Genomic DNA, 8,042 nt, shown 5'->3' with positions numbered 1-8,042 from the left:
AGAACCTCTTTGATAAGGAAAATTTTGATGAACTCTCCAATCCAAAACTCTGAGACCATGCCATTGAGCTGACTCTTAGTGTAAATGCTAATCTAGACTGCAAGGTTTACTCCCTCAGCTATGTCTCTTAGATCTGCTTGACATGTAACTCTAAACATGTAATAAACTAGTGCTGTATTATATTCACACAATCATGCTAGAATTCTTATCACCACTGGCAAAGTAACAATCTATTTGAATGATATCCTTATAATGTCTAAAGATCATGAAAAACATCAATGACTGGTTCAACAGATGCTCAAACTGATGAGAAAGCATAAGCTTTTTCTCAAAGCAGAAAAGTGTGAATTTGAGATGCTAGAAATAGAGTACCTTAGAGTAATCATCAGTGAAGAAAGCATTTGGATAGATCTGATAAAGATCACAGGAGTAACAGAATGGCTGGTGCTGACAAAGAAGGAGTTTCAGTCCTTTTTAAGATTCACTAACTTCTATTACCAGTTCATTCAGAACTACAGCAAGATCATCTGACCAATGATGCAACTAACAGGGAATGCTCCATGGAGCTGGAGACACTCTCAACAGGCTATATTTGATGACCTCAAATAGCAACTCACCAAGGATGTGGTTCTTGTGATTTCCACACAGGAAGAGTGATTTAGAGTCAAGACTGACTCAAGTGAGAAAGAAATCAGAGCCATTCTCTCTCAGAAGCAGGACAGGAAATGGTGACTGGTAGCCTTCCTGTCAAAGGGATTAACCATCACTAAGTGCAACTATGAAATCTATGATAAGGAGCTTCTAGCAATCATGCTTGCCCTCACAGAATGATGACATTATCTGATTAGTGTGGTCCAGACCTTTGAAATTTGGACTGATCACCAGAACTTCCAATACTTCTGACTTTCCCAGAAGCTCAATCTACAGCAAGCATGTTAGTTTATGGAGCTCTCTGAGTATAACTATACACTGCATTATAGAGCTGGAGCCACAAAAAAAAGGCAGATTTACTTAGCCAACAAGCAGATCACAACCAGGGGGGTGACAACAATGAAGGGGTGATATTATTAAAGCCTGAATATTTTCAAGCTGTGATAATGCTGACAAAAGAAGAAGTTCATGAACAGATCAAGAGTACAACACAAGACAATAGTAAATGAGACCAGTGGATGGCTCCATCACTAAATCACAAACAAGGAATGATAAATGAAGGAGGCTTTATTCACTATGATAGGTGAATCTATATTCCATGGGATCAACCACTTCAGAGTGAAACCATCACAACATGCTATGACCACATGATAGCAGAACATCCAGGAATTGTAAAGACCAAAGAACTGGTCTTGCAGGAGTATTGGTGGCCAAAGATAGGCCAAGACATAAAATTATATGTGAAGAGGTGCAAAACTTGTCAGTGGGGAAAAGCATTGACTCAACTATATACTGTACCCCTACACTCAAACAAGATTCCTCAATCACCATGGACCCATATCTTGGTAGACATAGTTATCAGACTATCCAACTGTAATAGCTATGATGCTATATTGATGATCATTGATCATTTTTCAAAGATGATCATCCTTGTCACATGCTGAACAGAATTAACACCAGAAGGATGGGCCAAAATTCTTCATAATGAGATTTATGCCAAGTATGGCATGCCTCAAGTCATCATTTCTGACTGAGACCCTTAATTTGTCTCAAAGTTTCTTGACAATCTATATTGACTGCTGAATATCCAATGTAACATCTCCATGGCATATCATTCCCAAACTGACAGACAGAGAGAGTCAATCAGGAGATTGAGAAATATCTCTCACTATTCATCAATTACCACCAAGACAATTGGGTTGAGTGGCTCACTCTGGCTGCTTTCTAACACAACAACCACATATATTCTGCCACCAGAAAAACCCTCTTCTTCATAAACCATAGCCATCATCCAAACATCTCATATACAGAATGCATTCATATCATGACATCTGCATTCTCAACCTTTACACACACTATGTCTAAGATTCACAACAAAACTCATGTTACTCTTGAAAAGATGGCATTCACAATGAAAAAACAATACAATAAACATCATTCTCCTGCTCATCATTACTCCATTAATGATAAAGTATAGCTCAATACAATGAATCTTTAACTCCCTCATCCTGAATGAAATCTTGCTGATAAACACACTGGTCTCTTTCTGATTCTTGCTAAAGTTGGCACCTCCACATACAAACTCTGCCTATCTATCATCTGGAAAATACATGATGTATTTAACAAAACACTGCTCACACCATATATCACCCCTGCATTTCCAAATCAAGAACAACCACCATCATCAGCATCAGAACTCATCAACAATAAAGAACACTATGAAGTTGCTCAAGTTCTGAATTACAAACTCTGCAAAGTTTGCACACAGAGCAGGAGAATCCAAACAACCATTGATTATTTGGTTAGTTGGAAGGGATACAGCCCTGAATCTAATCAATGGGTCAATGAACATCACATAAATGCTGACAATGCAATCTGTGACTATGAACTCTCTCTAGAATAGCCATTGGAATGATAGTCTTAAAGGAGGGGTAATATTATGATTTTTCCTTTTTCCTTCTCAATTGACCTTTATTTATGCTTAGTCAGAGTGCCTAGACCAGCACTTAGAACCATGGAACAAGCTTAGTCACTATAATAGGCCAGATCTGCTATTGTTCTCTGATGTGACAATGACTCTCAATGATGGACAATACTCTTTTGTAGGCAGTAACAATGCTCAAGGACAAAGAACACTATAACATAGAAACTTACAATTAGTAGGAATATATTTAACTCAGACATAAACAGTATATGAGTAGTATAGTTCTTGCTGTATATCTTCAGCTTCAAGCTAAAGTTTATTCTCTCACCATTCTACCTTAAGCCAACTTGTAATGGCCTTGAAATACAACATCACATAAACACATATAGTGAACTTAGACATGACTGTACAAACTCAATACAGCATCTACTTATCATGTGTTTCAGTCACATGTCATTTGAGCTTAACACTCAGCATGAATAGAAGTCATTATGTCTGTGAAGTCAGAGGATGCAGAGGTCATTGTTTTATGTTGGTCAGTAGTCATGATACATGGATGACAGCTATGATTAACAAAAAAAGAGGGTCTTGCCAGTGGCAGAGTGTATTCAGTTGTTGTGTTGAAATGCTGCTAGGGCAAGCCATTTGGCTCAGTCATCTTGTTGATGATTGATGAACATCCAAAGGTATTTTTTGATCTCTTGATTAACATGTTTCATCTGCCTATTGGTTTGTGGTGATAGATGGTTGAGGCATTGCTTCAGTTGTTAAGAAGATGATAGAAATCATTCAGGAATTTTGAAATGAATTATAGACCACAGTCAGAGATGACAACTTAAGGCATTCTGTACTTTGTGTAGACTTCATCAGAAAGTATTTTTGCCTATCCTTCCATGGTCAATTCTGTTGAACATATGACTGGGATGATTGCTTTGGAGAATTGATCAACAATGATGATGATGGCATCATAACTATTGTAATCTGGGAGCTCAGTGATCATGTCAACCAAGATGTGAGTCCAGAGTTTCTGTGGCACTTTATTTGGGTAAAGTGGGATAGCTCATGGTTGCATGCTCAATTTGGTGTGCTGGTAAGTTTCACACTCTTTTGCATACTTCTCAATGTCTTGTCCTATTTTCAGCCACCAGTACTCCTGTAGTACCAACTCTTTCATCTTTGCAATTTCAGGGTGTTCTGCAGTGGCATAGTCATGAGACATGATGATGATCTCCTCTTGAAGTAAGTGGTCTTGGGGGATGTAGATTTGATTATCATAGTATATCAAATCTTCTGATTTAGTCATGTCTCACTCATGATTGATTGAGAGGGCAATTCATTGGTTCTACAATCCTGTCCATCATATTATGCTCTTGATTTGCTCATGAACTTCTTCTTCCATCTGCATGATTATGATATGAAAGTTCTCCAGTTTCAGGAGTGTTACTTCTTCATTGTCTTTCTCTCCCTGGTCATGATCAGGCCTATGAATCAGCAGATCTGCCTTTTTGTTTGCTGTTTCTATCTTATGATGCAAGGTGTATTGGAATTGTACAAGCTTGATGACTCAGCAGGCTTATTGTTGGTTGAGTTTCTGTGGTGATCAGAAGTAGTATAGGTTTTGATGATCAGTTCAGACTTCAAAGGTGTGAATAGCACCAATCACATAATGCCTTCATTCAGTGAGTGCCAGCATGATGGCCAAGAGTTTCTTGTCATAGATTTCATAGTTGCATTCAGTGGTGGTCAATGCCTTTGAGAGAAATGCACCTATCACTCCCTCACTCAAGTTGGCTTCTATCTAGAATTTCTCTTTCTCCATTGGTACTGCAAGTACCACATCAGCTAATCATCTCTTTATATCATCAAATACAGATTGCTGGGCTGTTCCCCAGGTCCAGAGGGCATTCTCTGTGAGCTGGATCATAGAGTGGACAATCTTGCTGTAATCTCAAATAAATCAGCAGTAAAATTTTGTAAATCTGAGGAAGAATTGTAATTTTCTCTTTCTGGTTGACTTTGGCCATTCTGTTACCCCTGCCACCTTTATGGGGTCTATTCAAATACTTCCTTCACTGATAATTACTCTAAGGTATTCAGTTTTGAGTGTCTTGAATTCACACTTCTTGGCTTTGAGAAATAGTTTGTGTTTTCTCATTAGTTCCAGTACCTGGTGAACTAGGCATTGGTGTTTCTCTTAATCTTTCAACATGATTAGGATGTCATCCAGATAGGTTGTGATCTTTTCTGTGGTGATGAGATTTTTGAAAATATTGTTCATTATCCATTAGAATGTCACAGGAGAGTTGGTCAGTTCAAAGAACATGACTGCTAGTTCAAAGAGTCTTCAATTGGTTTGGAAGGCCACCTTCCACTCATCTCTCTCCCTAATCCACATGTTGTTGTATCTCCACCAAACATCAAGCTTGGTATAGTATTGGGCACCACACAATTTGTCCATCAATTCAGAAATCAGTGAGAGAGGGTAATGATTCTTGATCATTATCTCATTGAGGTTCTGATAATCCTGGACTGGTCAGAGTTTGCTGTCTTTCTTTTTAACAAAAAAGAAGGGTGATGCCATAGGAGACTTTGATAGCTTTATTCATCCACTAGACAAATTCTCCTCTAAGAACTTGTCTAATTTGACTTGTTCTAGTGTGCTGAAATTGTATATCTTGCAATCAAGATTAGTGCTAGCATTGGGGATGAGTTCAATTGTGTGATCCTAAGGCTTTAGTTCTGGTAGCTCATCAAAGCTCTCTTTGGAAAACAGGTCATAAAAATCATGTGCCCATTTGGATACCAGTTCTTCAAATGTCTTGGTCTCCTTCTTTTTGTTGGCTCTTGCTGCCAGATCATTGGCATGATGCACCACTCAGATATGGATTGCTCAGTCCATATCCACAGCCAATATTGTTTCTCCTTCCTCTATTTCCTCATCCCATCAATCCTCTAAGTATTCATCAGGTAGCTCAAAAGGAATTTTTCAGCAGCAGCATCATGCAAAAGTGATTTATCCTGTCTTCCAATTGATTAATAGGTTATGCCATGTGAGCCAGTCATGACTGAAAAAGATCTCCTTGGATCTCAATTTGGTTACAGCTAAGTTGATCCATTCTAAATGAGTCTCAATTGTTAACTGGAGTTTGACAAACTCTATGATCAAGCTGGCTTGGTTCTTGATCCCATTAGCATTGTAAACCAGGATTATGCTGGCAGTGGCTTGGGTTAGTAGATTGAGGTGAGTAATGACAGCATAATTGATGAAACTCCTAGTGCAGCCACTGTCAATTAGAGTGGTAACCACATGCATGGATCAGTTGTTGAGGGTCTTGATCTGTACCTTTGTGGTTAGATCTCTCTCTGCAGCTTTCTGTTGCTGAATATATTTCCTGGGTCTCTTTAATTCATCTAGCCACTCTAAGGCTTGCTTCCTCCCTTCTTTTTTATTTCTTTGATCATTTTATCAATGATTTCTTTGGTCTGTGTCTTGTGTATTCAGTTCTTGAGCACAGCCTTTGCTTTGGCCCTGTTCTTAGTGCCTCAGATGGCTTGCCAAGTCTATTCAGTTTTGAATAGCTTTAGCCAGCTATTGGAGGCCTCCTCCTCTGTTTGGCCTATAGGCAGTTGAGTCTTAGTTTTAGGCAATTCTTTAAGTAGTCTTGTAATAGTCATAGATTGAGGTATATTTAAATGCACATAAATAGGGGTAACTACAGAACTAGCATAAGTCCATCCAGTGGTATTTTGAGACACACCATCAAGTCCCTTGGCCAACCAAGTGGAATTACTCACTCATTGGCCTCATCTTTTACTTCCTCAATCTTTGTCTCCTTTCTATTGTCTTCAAGTCTATTGGCCTCCTTCTGTAATTTAGTGATTTAAGCCTGTATGTCTTTGCAGGTTTGCTTCTTCTTTAGGCAGTTCTGTGATAGATGACTCTTCTTTCTACAGTTGAAACACTTTCCTTCTCTTCTTAATTGGTTGATTTCCATGGGCTTCTCTTGTCTAGTGTAAGTGGTTCTGGTCTCAGTCTTCTGAGTGGAATAGGAGAGTGTGAAAGTCATAGGGGTTATATTAGACTTGGCAGGGGCTAGCATACTAGCCTTCCTCTGATTGCCAGATCTTTGATCATCTTGCTGGTAGGTATTTTCTGCTTTCTGTCAGTGCTGCTCTTTGTTTATTGTAATGACACATGACTTCCATTCTTCATATCCCTTTGAGATCTTGAAGCTGATGTCAGCAATTATTGTAATATATGAGCAGGGTACTCTATTCTTCAGATACTCCATTAGGCATCCATTATTCTCAGTGTGGTTGATGAGTCCAGCTAATTTGGCAAGTTGTTTAAACTTATCAAAGTACTTGGTGGCCATCTTATCCCCCATTCAAAGATCATTCATCTTCTGCTTGTGGACTTCTTGAATGGCCAGGTTGATGAATTTTGTTATGATTTTTCCACTTTTCTTTCATATTAACCCCTATTTCATGCTTAGTCAGAGTGTCTATATCATTGCTTAGGACTGTGAGATTGGCTTAGTCATTACAAGCCAAGTCTGTCATTGTCTTTTGATACAACAATGACACTTGATGATGCACAACAGCCCTTTTGTAGACAGTAACAACAATCAAGGACAATGAGTACAATGACTTGGACAGATACAATAGGTAGTAGTATATTTATCTTGATGGATGAGTAGTATATAAGTAGGATAGCTCTTGCTGTATAACCTCAGCTTCAAGCTAAGTTTATTCATATCACTTCACTCTTGAGCTTTCTTGCAAAGGCCTTGAAGCATATTGGTCAATAGGATACAACAAGTAGACTCTAGCATGACTGTATGAATACAATACAGTGCTAGTTTATCACATGTTCTAATCATGTGCAACTTGACTCTAATAAATTTGTTGTATACTATTTGTTTGAATACAGGCCAGAATGGCAGATGATAGTACCCTCTGGTCATGGAATAAAGATCTCAACTCTTCAAAGTCAATCAGACTTTAGCCTCATCCTTGAAATAGAATGCAGTGAAGGCAACCCAATAAATGTTGGCAGAAAGGTAGATAGAATATACTTCAAAATATTGTTTGCAATCAATGAAGAAGCAATCAATATCATCAGACTGCTCTTTAAAGAGCTAAGGCTTTTGTATAAGATCTGGCTTGTATTGTATAAGGATGGAGTCAGGGGTGAGTGGCTCTATTGGATTTGGGTAATCACCAAAGAGTGATACCTTTTGGTGCAAAGTGGGGAAAAAGTAAAAGGAGTCATTGTAAGAAATTGGACTTTCAGGTATTCCTTCTCTTAGTTTTCTGATAATCCTCCAATCACAACTGTGACTCTCTGTTTCATGGCTTCAGGATCATCCCCTTCAAGCTGGCCACTGGTCTTAGCTTCCTTGGCAGGTAGCTGTCCTCCTATTAGTTAGCTTCTCTTTGGCTTTCAGGGATATCTGGTTTGGTT

Source organism: Guyanagaster necrorhizus (genome assembly GCF_019112545.1).
Source record: "Guyanagaster necrorhizus MCA 3950 unplaced genomic scaffold BT62scaffold_8, whole genome shotgun sequence".
NCBI lineage: Eukaryota > Fungi > Basidiomycota > Agaricomycetes > Agaricales > Physalacriaceae > Guyanagaster > Guyanagaster necrorhizus.
Note: the sequence above shows the minus strand (reverse complement) of the source record.